The sequence below is a fragment of the Mus musculus genome, chromosome 6 (assembly GCF_000001635.26).
Source record: "Mus musculus strain C57BL/6J chromosome 6, GRCm38.p6 C57BL/6J".
Classification (NCBI taxonomy): domain Eukaryota; kingdom Metazoa; phylum Chordata; class Mammalia; order Rodentia; family Muridae; genus Mus; species Mus musculus.
Window position 1 is genome coordinate 89,602,235 of NC_000072.6, and position 14,346 is coordinate 89,616,580.

Consider the following 14,346-nt stretch of genomic DNA (forward strand, 5'->3'; position numbering starts at 1 on the left):
ACGACCAATTTGTCAGTTCTGCTTCTATAGCCTCACCTATTTGCCTGCCACACCCTCCAATTTGGAAACCCCATACCTCTGAGCTATAAAAACCTTATCTTCCCCACATCCAAGTCTCATCTCTTGAATCCCACCTTAAGGGGAGGCAGCATGTGAACACAGATAAAAGTTTGCTTTAATTGTTTTCTTTAATTTACTTACTTACTTAATTTGGCCATGATGATTTGTGTTGATGGTCTTTTTCCTCATATCTTTGGGATTAACATGTGGAGGCTTCATCATGATCAAAACCCCAACTCAAATTCAGAAATTCATAACCTAGACCCTTTCCTCCAGTCCTCTGGGACTGAAGAGCTGCTCCTTAAGGGTGAACACTGTGGAGACATTCCTGTCTGACAGAAAGTACAGCTTTCTTAATTTGACTAAAAGAACCTGGGTGATGGTATTTACTCTCATTTGGTGGGATTAACAAAAACTGACATTGATGAAGGATATTATAGAAGACAAATGCAGTATCTTAACTTCATCAGTTGGAAGAAGGATATTGTTAAAATATTCATACTCCCCCAAATAATCTTAGAGTCACTACTATTAAATTTTCAATAGTGTTTTTTTTTTACCAAAGGCTATTTTTAAAACAATATTCATTTTCTGTGTATGTATGCATGCCTGAGTGTATTTATGTGTACCACCTGCATTTAGGAATCCATGGAGGTCAAAAGAGGTGCCTGATCCCCTCGAACTAGAATCACAAAAGGTTGTGAGCATTGTGCTGGGGCTAAGAACTGAACCTGGAGCCTCTGCAAGAGTCGCAAGTACTCTTACCCACTGAGTCACCTCTCCATTTCCAGCTAATATTATCTTTTTTTTTAAGTTGTCCCCAGGCTTATTGGAAATAATGCAGAACAGATTCAAACAGATCCATGCAGTGTTTTGAAATTCATCTTAACTGTAGACTTTGTGACCTGCAGGTTGGAGAAGCTGCCAAAGTCCAGACGCTTCAGCATTTTCTTGGTGTCAGGATCTACCTTAGTGACCTCCTGATCTAGGGCTAAGCAACCTTGGGAACATAATTTTATCTCTCCTCCCTCTCTTTCTCTCTAGCAACTTGATCAAGGAACCTCTTACAGGACCTCTATGAATCCATCCACTTCGTTAGATGCATAGCAGGGCTCTCTATCTTGTTGCAGAGTTTCTTGCTGGTGATGATGGGGATCCCCTCATACATGCACTTGGACCAAGTACATATAGGACTTCTTGATGATGACCCAGGCCACCTTCTTCACAGTCTTGGTATGAACATGGCCCATTTTAGTAAGTACCCAGCTAAAATTAGCTTAAGGAAGAAGACTAACACTACAGTCATCACACTCCCTGGCTTCAAAATATATTGCAAAGCTAATGTAATCAAAACAATAGAACACATAGTCTAAAGCCTAGTAATAAATTCATGTTAGCTAATCATTGGTGCTAACATACAGTGGGTAAATGAAAGTCTTTAATAAATGATGTTAGTAAAACTGCTTTTCATACTCAACATAATACAATTTTCCTTGAGTTGTGCACAAAAATCAACTACAAATAGGTCAGAAACTCAAATGTAAGATCTGAACCTGAAATACCCCTAAAAGAAAGTATAGAAGAAAAGCTCCTTAATATTGAGCTTAACACTAATCCTTTAGATATGACACCAAAAACCACAGTCAACAAAAGCAAAATAAGCAAGTATGACTACATTAAAGAGAAATGGCTCAGTGGTCTAGAGCACTGATTGCTCTTAAAGAGGACCTGGGTTCAATTCCTACCACTCACATGGTGGTTCACAACCATCCATGCATCCAGCTTCAGAAGATTCCATACCCACTTCTGACTTCTGTGGGCACAGGCAAAACATTCATACATATAAAGTAGAATAAACCTAATAACAAGTTTTTTAACAACAAAACAAAGAAGGCTTTGTACAAGCTGGTAAGTTATTCCAGCAGGCAAAGGTGCTTGCTGACAGTGCTTGAGTTTGTTCCCTGGGACTTGCATGGTGGATCAAGAAAACGACTTCCATGAGCTGTCCCCTGACTTCTTTTATATATATATATATATCTAAGCTTTACTCTTTTTTTTAAATATTTTTATTACATATTTTCCTCAATTACATTTCCAATGCTATCCCAAAAGTCCCCCATACCCTCCCCCCCACTTCCCTACCCACCCATTCCCATTTTTTTGGCCCTGGCGTTCCCCTGTACTGGGGCATATACAGTTTGCGTGTCCAATGGGCCTCTCTTTCCAGTGATTACCGACTAGGCCATCTTTTGATACATATGCAGCTAGAGTCAAGAGCTCCGGGGTACTGGTTAGTTCATAATGTTGTTCCACCTATAGGGTTGCAGATCCCTTTAGCTCCTTGTGTCCCCTGACTTCTACATGCATGCCATGAATGTGGTATGTGTGCTCATGTGCGTGCACGCAAGTACGCGCGCACGCACACACACACACACACACACACACACACACACACACACTGGTAAATGTAATTTTAAAATTAAAAAGTCTTACATAGCAAAGGAAGCTTCTAAGAAAGTGAAAATGCAGCCTAAAGACTGAATTATTTGCCAGCTAGATAACTCATACTAAAGGGTTAACAATATCCAAGATATTAACTTAAAAGCAAGAAGTAACCCAACTCTAAAATGTACAAAGGACTAGAACATGTCCTTTCCCCCCCCCCTACATATCATGCAAATAGCACTAAAACACATGAACAACATGTGTTTTCTGGTGTTCAACATTACCAGTCAGCTCAGAAATGCGGATCCAAACCAGTCTATCACCACTCTCTGTTAGGATGACCACTATCAAAAAGACAAGTGATGACAGCTATTGGTAAACACTGGCAGGAAGGAAACCCTTGCACACAGTTGATGGAAATATAAATTGGTACACCCAATATGGGAAAGGATATAGAAGTCCCTCACATTTTTAAAATATGGTGGGGGGATACACACATACACACACACACACACACACACACACACACACACACACAATGGCCACAGTGAGGGAACAAATGTCTATAATTCATAGGTTATTTGCTCTGCAGTGAATATGGGGGTGTTGATAAAAGAATATAAACTTTCGTTATAAGATGAAAAGGCTTGGGGATCTAGTGTGCAGCTTGAGTTGTGAATGACATATTGACTAATTTGATTGTAATAAGCATTACACAGCATGTGTTTGTACACCTTGTACTCTTTGAATGTATATGATCTTTATTAATTAAATATATGTAATTAGGTTTGTTGTTATTGTTGTTGTTAGAGGCATGGTCTTACTTTGACACCCTGGCTGACATAGAACTTCTATGTAGACCATGCTGATTTCAAACTTGCCCCCCAAATGTTGGGATTAAAGGTGTTCAATCTGATGCCCTCTTCTGGCTTCCTTAAGCACTGCACACACTTGGTGCATAGGCATACATGCAGGGAAAAGACCCAAACACATAAAATATTCTTGAATACTGTTCCATGATTAAAATTTGATCGTAACTACACACACAGTGGTAACCAATGGCTAGATTAACTACCTTAATTGTGGTGATCCTTTCGTCAAGATTCGTCAAGTCTTGTATATCTTAAATATACCCAATTTTGTCATTTATAACATAATAAGCTGGGCTGGGGTGCTGTGGTGCCCAAACATAGGCATGATTCTATTGAAAGTTGTACTCCAGTGCTCCTATGGATCAGGTTGAAGCCTGTCACCAGCTTTGACCATGTCACATCAGCCAGCCATTGGCAGCTGAGGATAGTTCCCTAGAGAAGGTGACATCTGTGACTCATCAATGTCCCACATACCCAGGCACTGGGAAATGGCCTCAGTGGTCAGTAAACAAAAATCTCGATGAGAAACCTCAAATATCCATTACATGGCCCAGACATTTTCAGGGTATCCTAGGAGACGCAAATGGATTCTCCATTCAGGAAAGTCTGGGTCAGATGATGAAGTGACTAATACAATGACCTCCCCCTAAAAAGTCAGCAAAATGAGTCAGAGCCAGGGAACTCCTGAAACTGTGCCTTCAGCGTTGCTGTGAGAGATCCTGGTGGACCCTTGAGATACCACAAGTCCTCCAGGGAGGGGTGTGCACATGCCCAGTTCACAGATAACTGAGGAGCAAACAGAAAAAAGTAGTGTTATAAATCAAAAGTAAGATGACTGCTTTTTCTGGTGCTGGAATCAAACCTAGGATCTCATGCTAGGCAAGCACTTTGTCACTGAGCTTCTCCTCCCAGCTCCTGACAACATTGAAATAAAGGCAATGTGATAGGAACGGAGAGGAAAGGGCAGGGAAGGATGCTGTCCATATTAATCCATGACCGATTAATTGAGTCTAAAAATTCCCATTGCGATGATCCCACCTAAGACCCAGGGAACTGAGGCTCTGGAGAAAGTAAAGTGTGACACCTCTTATTGGCTGTCACATACCCATCCCTCTCCCTACAACAGAATGCCAATTTCCTTCTGTCTAGCCATGTACCCCTCTAGGAAAAGGGGCCTGGTTCCCACTGGTCAAATTTGAGTCAATTTGAACATCAAGAAAGACAGTAAATGAGGCCAGCGAGATTACTCAACAATTAAGAGCATTTACTGTTCTTAGTGAAGAACTAGGTACAGTTCTCAGCCCCAGCATGGCAGCCCATGTCTCTAACTCTGGCCTCTGTAGACTCCTGCACACAAGTGGTGCGTATAAACTAATGCAGGCACATGCATATACATAAAATAAACCTTTTTAAATGAATGATAAAAATAATGGCTTATAATGCATTTAATATTTTAAAAAATCCACTAGCCCAATTTTAAACGTGTGTGTGTGTGCGCACACATATGGTATAGGAGGGGCTCACGTGTACCACCTTGCACATGTTGGGGTCAGGAGAACTTATGTGAGTTGGATGTCTCTTTGCACTATAGACTCTAGGGATCAAATTCAGATCATCAGACAGGCATTTCAGCCAGTTGAGCCAACTCATCAGCTCCAAACTGTCTTTTTTTAAAAAATAAGGATTTGTTTATTTTATATATGTGAGTACACTGTCTTCAGACACACCAGAAGAGGGCGTTGGATCCTGGTACAGATGGTTATGAGCTACCATGTGGTTGCTGGGAGTTGAACTCAGGACCTCTGGAAGAACAGACAGTGTTCTTAACCACTGAGCCATCTCTCCATCCTCATCTGCTCCATTATCCCATCCTAATGAGGGAAACGGATAGAAATGGTAAAGGGATGCAAACTTTCCCTTTTGAAGACTTGAACATATTTGTGCAGATGGGCACATGCATGCCACAGCAGGTGGAGAAGTCAGGAGAAAACTTGTAGACATCAGTTCTTTCCCTCTGCCCTGTGGAGTCCAGTGCTTGATATCAGGTTATTACACTGGGCAAAGTGCCATTGCCTGCTGAGCCATCTCAGTGGCCCAAAATCTCTTCTTTATAAATAAAAATACCAGCTAGTCAATGCCAAAAAAATATTAAGATTTTTTTTTAAATTGCCATTTTGCTACCCTCAGTGAAATTTAATGAAGCTGGCGCAAGTCATCAAAACATATTAAAGCCACTAGATGCAAGGTTAAGAAGCAGACCATTCCCCCAGCCTTTTAGTTTTGAAAGATGTCTTACTATTTACCAGTAAATGCTGTATTATGATGAGGAGGCCTGCTGGTCACTACTTTTACTTAATGACCATGCTTCAAAAATTCTGGGAGAAAAAAAAATGTGTGCTCCTCAGCGGAACTATGTAGCAAGCTGCTGTGGAGTGTTCCAGTCAGTGTGTGCCCCGAATCTACTGGGGTAGGGGGGATAAATCCCCCCCCCAAGCCCAGCCCCAGTAGATTTATTTTTAAAAGTGTGGGATGGGGTCAGGGTGGGGAGGGTTGTACACATGAGTGCAGTGCCCAGACAGGCCAGAAGAGGGCGGTGGATCCACCTCAAGTGGGTGCTGGGAATGAACTCTGGTCCTTAGGAAGAGTGGTCAGTGCTCTTAGCCGACCACTAACCTATCTTCCCAGCCCCTTGGAAAGTTTACATACAATATAACATCCTACAGGGCTTGTTATTGTTGTTATTGCAACTGAGATTGACACAAGGGCCTCCCACACACTAAGTGTTAACTGGACCACTGAGTGAAACCCCTGGCTTTCTACATTGATTAATACTATTCGGTAATTATTTTGGAATCAACATTCTTTTTCTTTTTAAAAAGCTTTAATTTTATACATATATGATTATTTGCCTGGTTGCTGATATGCGTACCACATGTGTGCAGTGCTTGTAGAGGCCAGAAGAGAACATCACAGCCATTGGATCTCCAGGTACAGAGGTTGTGAGTCACTATGTGGCTGCCGGGAGCTAAACCTGGACAGGATGCGAGACTAGCAAGGGTCTTATCTGCCATGCCTTCTCTCCAGTCTCTCTATCTTAATTTTCTTGTTTCTGGGAGATGTGTGCCAAACTATTTAAGAATGCTGTGTCAAGAGTGTCTGCATCTTACACTCAGATGGTTCCGAGGGGAAAAGTGTCAGGAGATGATTCTAAGTGAAATGCATCTTGCATTCCATTCCATTACTTCATTGTTTGAATGAGCTTGGGACGCTTTCAGAATAAGATAATAGGAAAATAAAGTTCTGAACTGGGTGGAGGAAACAACTCTCCGAGATGTGCTTGTCTCTTGTGGCTTTACACGATCTCGTGACCTAGCTTTGGCCTAGAAGGCTTCAGAGCAGTGTCTACTCTTGGGCAAGTTAGGGATTCTCCAAGCTTCATGTCGCTCATGTTACAAAACATTGAACAATCAAGGCCCCAGACCTAGTGAGCTCACTCATGATAAGGGTGAATGGCTTGAGTTTTAGAATTAGGAGTTTGGCAAACAGAGTAGACAGCGCCCTGGAGTAGCCTCTGTGAGGCAGCCTGTCATGGATTGGACTCTTCAGAATCAGAAGAAAGAAGAAAGGAAGAAAGCTGATGTGGAAGTGACTAGCTTTGTCCATTCTAGAAACTGACTGGCAGCTTCCTGCCTTAGTCAGGAGCCCTGTGGCTGCTCCTGTTGCCTCTGCTCAGTATGGCACTAGCAACCCTAGGAAGGTCAGCAAGGCAAGAAAATGAAACTCAAACCATCCAGATTGGAAGGAAGAAGCAGTTATTCTCAATTCACAGGTGATGGGGTCTCACAGATAGAAAAACCCCAGGGATTGCACAGTTTTTCTAAACTGTCACAGGTCACAAAATAACTGGCTTCTTTTTCTATATAGGAAGAACAATCCAAAACCACAGAGTGTGAAATTTTACACCCAAAACTGTACAATACCATTTCCTGGGAATGAGGATGGAGAGTGAAGAAAGTTCCTATTTTGTTGGGCTGTGTCTCTGTCTGGGCCTGCACTGTGCTGCAGCTGCCACTGCGGCTCCGTAGAACAGTTTGTAGGTGAATCTTCGGGGTGATTGAATTTTGGAGTTGTAGAGTTTAGATATTAGTCCATCAGTCTGTGTGCTGTTTGGAGCAGCTGTGGTATCAACATTTACCAGTAGTTACCATGGTAACTATATTTTATTTCCCTTCTCTTGGGGTTTGGAGGTTTGTTTTTAATGTATTTATTAATTCTTTGAGAATTTCAGGCATTTAGTTTGATCGTATTCTCCTCCCTTGCCCACCTCCTCTCAGATCCAGTCCCCCCCTGCGCCCCCCACCACCACCCTGCAACTTCGTGTCTTCCTTTTTTTAACCCACCAAATCCAATTTCTGCTGCCCTGGGTGTGTGACCACCCACTAGAGCATGAGCAACCTGCCAGTGTGCACACCATTAAAGAGAACTAACTTTCCCTCACCTGGCAGCTATCTCAGCCGGGGAGTAGGACTTTGTATCCAATCTCTTCCTTCCATGTTTGATCTTGCTTTGTTGTTGGTGGTGGTTGGGTTTTCCTGTTTTGTTTTGTTTTGTTATGTTTTGAGACAGGATCTCACATGATTCAGGGTAGTCTGGAACTCACGCTCTAGCTAAAGATGACCTTGAACTCCTGATGCATCTGTCTCCATCTCCCAAGTTCTGATATTACCTGTGTGTGCCACCATGCCTGGCTACTTCTCTTGTTTTTTTATTAATATTTCTGTTAGTATACAGAATGAGTTTTATCATGACATTTTCTTTTAAAATGTTTTACACTTATGTATTGGGCAGAAGGCACCATTTATCAATTATGTATAGGGCAGAGGACAACTTGGGAGTTCGCTCTCTCCTTCCACCATCTGGGTCCTGGGGGTTGAACTTTGGTCATCAAGCTTGGCAGCAAGTCCTTTCCTCTCTGAACCATCCCACCAGCCATCACAGCGACACTTTGGTACCTACATGCCATTGTAGTTTACTTCATATTTGGTACTCTCTCAAGTCATCACTGGCCAGATAGTCCCTTTCTTGCTTTCATGGCAGACAGACAAATCTAGATTTTACACAGGAGACAAAACACATTATTTTCATTTGCTCTCCTCAAACCTGTCCCCCATCTCTAGACTCTTCCTTTCCCCTACGTAGCCCTTGTTCTTCTGACATGTCTTATATAAGTTTATATGTGCATGTATAGTCTACATTTGAGAAAGAAAACATCTCTCTGAGTCTGGCTTGTTTAACACACCAAACCTCAATCTATTTTCCTGAAAATGAGATGATTTCATTCTTTTTCATGGCTGATTAAAAGACCACTACATATATGTATACATGCACATATACATGGAATATACATATATATTCCACATTTTCTTTATCCACTCATCTGTTGATGGTTCCTTATCTTGACTATTGTGATCGGTGCAATAAACATGGATGCACAGGTACCTCTGTGGTATGATAACTTAGAATCCCTTAGATATACCCAAGAATAACTGGATTATATGCTGTTTCCATCTTTAGGTTTGTTTTATTTCATTTTAAAATATTTTATTATTTTCATTTATGTGTATATGTGGAGTGGCAGTTATGTGCAGTGCCCATTGAGAAAAGGAGAGGTCGTCAAATCTCCTGGAGCTGGAGTTACAGGCTGTTGTAAGCTGCCATGGTGATGCTGTGAACCAAACTTGGATCCTCTGAAAGAGCAGCAGATGCTCTTAACTGCTGAACCATCTCTCCAGTGCCGTTCTTTAGTTGGTTGAAGAGCCACCATACCAACTGCATCGTGTAAGTCTCCCCTTGCCCTGGGTTCTCCTATCCTTGTTCATTTTCTTAGGCTAGGCATTATGGCTGGAGGGAGGATTGTATCAATGCATTTTAATTTGCATTTCCCTGGTGGCTAAGGATATTAAACTTTTAAAAATATATTAGTTGGACATTATGTATTTTTCTTGAGAACTCTTTGTTCAATTCATTTGCCTATTTAACACTTGGTGTCTAATTTTTGGCGTTCTTTATAGACTCTGGATGTTACTCACCTGTCGGGTGTATATAATTCTCTCCCTCTCGGTGGCTCTCTCTTCACTCTGCTCATCATTACCTTCGCTGTGCAGAAGCTTTTTAATGTCATGCAATTCGATGTGTCAATTTTTGTCATTATTTTCTAAGTTAGTCGGATTCTTTTCAGAACGTATTTGCGTACCTGAATTTTGACATGTTCTGCCTGACAGTTTCAGAGTTTCAGATATTTCATTGAGGTCTTTGATCAACTTGATATTGGTTTTGGTGCAGAGTTAGAGACCAATCTATCTCCATTCATCTACATGTGGATATCCAGGTTTTTTTTTTAACCCTACTTGTCTAAGAAGCTGTCTTCTCTCCAACGTATGCTTTGACACTTTTGTCAAAACTTGGGTGGCTGTAGCTACAGGGCTTATTTCTAGGTCCTCTGTTCTATTCTGTGGGTCTTTGTGTCTATTTTGGGGCCTGGGCTGTTCCTGTCATTACGGCTCTGTGGTAGTTTGTGGGCAGATATAGAGATGCCTCTAGCACAGGCTTCTCTCAACCTGTGGGTCAATACCCCATTGGGATCAAATGACCCTTTCACAGGGGTTGCCTAAGACCATCGGGAAAACACAGATAATTTACACTGCAATTCATAACAGTAGCAAAGTTGCAGTTATAAAATAGTAACAAAATAATCTTATGGTTGGGGGAGTCACCACACAAAGAGCTGTATGAAAGAGCCCCAGCATTAGGAAGGTTGAGAACCACTGCTCTAGCAAACCCTGTAATATCCCTTTGTCTCCTTGGGCTTTTTTGTGCTTTCATAGAAATTTTAGGATTCTTTTTTTCTAGTCCTGTGAAGAATGTCATTGGCATTTTGATGAATGTTGCGCTGAATATGAAGATCTCTTTGGTAATATGACATTTCACAATTATGTTTTATTTCTCACTCAAAATGTGGGTAAACAGGAAGGCAATCCTGGCTCACAGGGCCCCCTCATGCTTTAACTACACCGCTGGTGGGGAAACAAGACTCCATTGTCAAGTCAGCAGGAAAAGCAAGGCTGGGAGACTGGAGGGACCACACATGTCCCTGCCATTCCTCTGGTGGGACTGGCCACACAGTCCCCTGCTTGCAGTGGCTGAGAGGAGCTGTCTGTCCTGAAGAAGGAAGAGGAAATTGACTCAGACAGTGACAGGGCTCATCAGCGTCTCCTGTCCATCTGAGAAAACAGGCCTGCAGCAGGCAGGAGATCGAGCACATGGAGGAGCATGAAGAACCAAGAACCAAGAACTAAGAACCAAGAACCAAGAACCAAGAACCAAGAACCAAGAACCAAGAACCAAGAACCAAGAACCAAGAACCAAGGCACAGCACTTCAGGAGCAGATTGTGTGGAAGAAGTGTCTTTGTATGTTCCTGCTGAGGGCGGCCCTATTTCCAGCAACTTCCACCTCAGGAGGATGTGTCACCTGGCCAGGGTTTTAAAAGACACTTGCTTCCATGGCCTGCCTTTGTTCTTTTATTTCATTGTTCACTAAGTAAACTAACAAACAAACTCCCTATATTGAAGTCCGAAAACTTCAGGTGAGGAGTGGGTCCCTGCATGGAGAAGGAGGCCAAATGAAGAGTGCACCCATGGAAAGACTGGGTGGACCCCAGGTCCAGTGCCACTAGGGAGAAGGGACTGGAGAGACTGGGCCCAGATGGCGCAAACATCCATCCTCCTGCAGTTGAACCCTAGCTTCTTCAGCCACATCTCTCAGTTGGACCGACTGGAGCATCAGTTCCCACCCGCGACACAGAATGAGACACAGTGGGGTGGGGGTGGGGCTCATGCTTTTCTGACTGTTGAGGATGATTAATGCCTCAGCCCATAAAGTGCATGCTACCCAGGCTTCAGGACACAACGTTCTCTCGCCACACAAAGGAAATCTTTCCCAAAGCCATCTTCTGGAGTCACGCTGGCCAGTCCTGGTCACACATTTTACCCCTAAACCAGACTGTGCCAGAGGACCTGAGAGGGCTATGGCTGCTTGAGACTATCGTCATTCATCCCTTACAAAAACCAGCCCACTCCACCTTTGTTTACAGCCCTTTTCTCCAAGCCCTGATAAGCCCCCATTTGCACAGCCATCTGTTCCTGCCAAGGCTGGATTGTTAGCTGTGTGCTGTGTATGCAGCGGGAGTATGCTGCGTCTGCGCCAAGTGTGTGCGTGTATGTATGTGTGTGTGTGTGTGTGTGTGTGTGTGTGTGTGTGTGCGTGCACACAGGCTTGTGCGCTAGTCACTGCAGATAAGGAGTAAGTCAGCTCAGACAATGAAGCTGCTCAGTCCATTGTTTCAAAGCCGTGTGCTGAGGTCCCCACCTGCTTTCCCAGAAAACCAGGAAATTCTCAGTGCAAGACAAAGCCTCCAGATGGGAGAAATTAGCCAAGCGGTGTTAGTGGCTCAAGCAGAAAGTCAGGAGCAACCTCCTTGGCCCCAATTTCCTTTTTTGCCTTTCAGAGTTTTAAGCTTCAGCTTTGGCCCTGGGTTTGACTGTTTAACCAAGTGGATGGCTGCTTAGCTGAGCTCTGGAGGGCCAGCTTCCCCTGACTCTGCCACAGGAATCACCTTTCAGAGCACTCCCAGACAGGGATGCCTGGGTGTGGGAGAGGACAGGAACATAGATGGCCGAGAATTTCAGGGAAAAAGAGAAGTTAGCTTGATAAAGCAAATGGGCTCAGAGCTCTCTGGGATTGCTGTGAGCCTGGCTTGTTCAGTCTGGACTGCTTCCTCTCTGTCCTTCCTCCCTACACACATGGGGTTGGGGGTGGGGGTGGGGGTGGGGGTGATGGGTGAGAAGGGAGAGAGAGAGGAGAGAGAGAGAGAGAGAGAGAGAGAGAGAGAGAGAGAGAGAGAGTTAATTCTGTTATCTGAAGGGCAAGGCTGGGCTTCCAGGTCTCTGTCTGCTGAGGTCTTGCTCTGCTCCCAGGCCGTATCTGAAGGGAACTGCGTATATATCTAGCTCACCTGAAACAGGTCCAGTCTTCGGTGGCCATAGCCAGACCAAAATACAGGCTCTAGACTCAAGAGCAGCCATGAGCTTTGCCAGAGCTCACAGGACCCAAAGGGCAGCCAGCTGAGCTACTGGCTCTAGACCTAGCACCTAGGACAGCACCCAGGGCTCATTGACATTCATTAAATTATTGAATCAGTGACTGTTGGACTTGCTTCAGGGTAACTAGTTAATGCCTTACCTGATGGTGACATTCCAAGGATCCAGAAGGAATGTGGACATTAGGGTTCCTCCCTAAAGAAGTGTACTTCCCTCCCTCATCCCAGGCTGCAACAGGCAAGGGGAGAGCGTCCCTCACCACCCCCAGCCCCTCACAGGGTTTCTGTGACCCCAAGCAGTTAAGCAAATGTACAGTTACAGAATTGCATCCTGCCTCCCCACCATGAGATCTGTGCAGTTGGAGTTTTATGAATTCATTAAATGTGCTTGCAAACTTGTAAGGAAACAGCGCTACCCGGCAAGGAGAGCTACAAATTGGCACAGTCCCTGTGAGAGCTCGGTGGTAACTCCACTTGCCTCCCAGGCCAAATGGTTTTCCTGCTTTTCTTGCAGTTCCTCAGCCTGAAAAGGGAGGGTAGGACCTCTGGGTACCCTATGTGTTCTGAAGAGCTGCATGGTGTCTTCCTCAGAGACCTGGGGTGACCAGAGAGAGAGGAAGGGAGAGTAGGTTCCCTTCTCTGCATTCAAGACCACTATTGGAATCACACATCCAAAAGGGCTGTCCCAGGGGCATTTGGAGGCCTTCCATACTCCCCGTCTCTCACCCCTGCTAAGCAAACCTAAGCACAAACCCTGTATTTCCAATGCAAATGAGAAGACTGGCCTTCTGTGTCCCCAAGCCCTCGACAGGCCACCGTGGAATTGGCATAATTGCGCTCATTTGCATCTGTCTGCCTGCCCTCGAAAGTTCATGATGGACTCCCGAAGTTAAAAGTCACATGTGTGCAGGGTCAGGAGCCAGGAGAGGCTCTGTACGCCTGCAGGAAGGGCTGGAAGTTGGTGTCTCCTGGATGGATTTGAACTCAAGGTGATCTTTGGTCTTGGTCTCCTGTCAGCCTCCAGTCCTCCACGGAGCATCCCACCCACACAGAGGCTTCGTGTCCCATGTGTGGTAGAAAGCGGGTGAGGAAAGAGGGGCATGCTCAGATGTGGTGGAAGTTCTCTTGTACCCTTGCAGCCATCACCACGGTAAATGTCAGCAATGTAACTCTTTCCTGTGTCTGCATTGTTAAACACATCTGGGACAGCTGGCCTGGAAAGTGCAGGCATTCAGCTTGTACATCTGGACATGTGGCCCAAGATTTATGGGGATCATTGCTCTCGGGCAGTGAGGGGACTTTGTCATTACAGGAAGCAGTTTCTTGGGGAGAATGTAGCTGGTTTTAGCTACTTTGTAGGTTCTTCTTTTTTTCCACCTTTTAACACCCCCACCCCCTCATTTTAGCCCCTATCATTAGATTGGAGAAAAAGGCTAGAGGAAGGGGGTGGGGAGAGATCCTTGAATCTAATTTATTTCTTCTTGTTTCTTCTTTTAGCACAACTACTAACAAATTGCAACCAATCCCATTGAACCAACAACCAGTGACCCCCACCTATAGGGCCCCAGCATTTATATACCCTCTGAAAAGCTCCCTGAATTCCAAATGTAACACAATTGCAGAAACCATCTGCAGCTAGCAAACCCATGCCTCTGCTCAAGCAGGAGGCACATCATAGCTGCTGAGAAGCAGCCCCATATTCCTACACCTGGGATTAAAATTAAAACATATTTCTATAATATTTGTGTGTTTTTATAAGGTTTCAAAGTTCCAGAATTCTTAAGAATGTCATCACAGGGGAGGCTGGATCCCA

At 44.0% G+C, this 14,346-nt stretch overlaps 1 pseudogene, besides 1 other annotated feature; it reads right to left on the minus strand.

Annotated features, from left to right (window-relative positions):
• Positions 1-911: 911 nt before the first annotated feature.
• On the minus strand, positions 912-1,310 carry Gm52911 (annotated as a pseudogene).
• Positions 10,805-13,621: an enhancer, noted in NCBI's record as "VISTA enhancer mm1597". NCBI's record gives its function as "enhancer in: somite[7/11] | midbrain (mesencephalon)[6/11] | limb[10/11] | branchial arch[8/11] | facial mesenchyme[5/11]" and the evidence as "EXISTENCE:transgenic organism evidence [ECO:0001131][PMID:17130149]".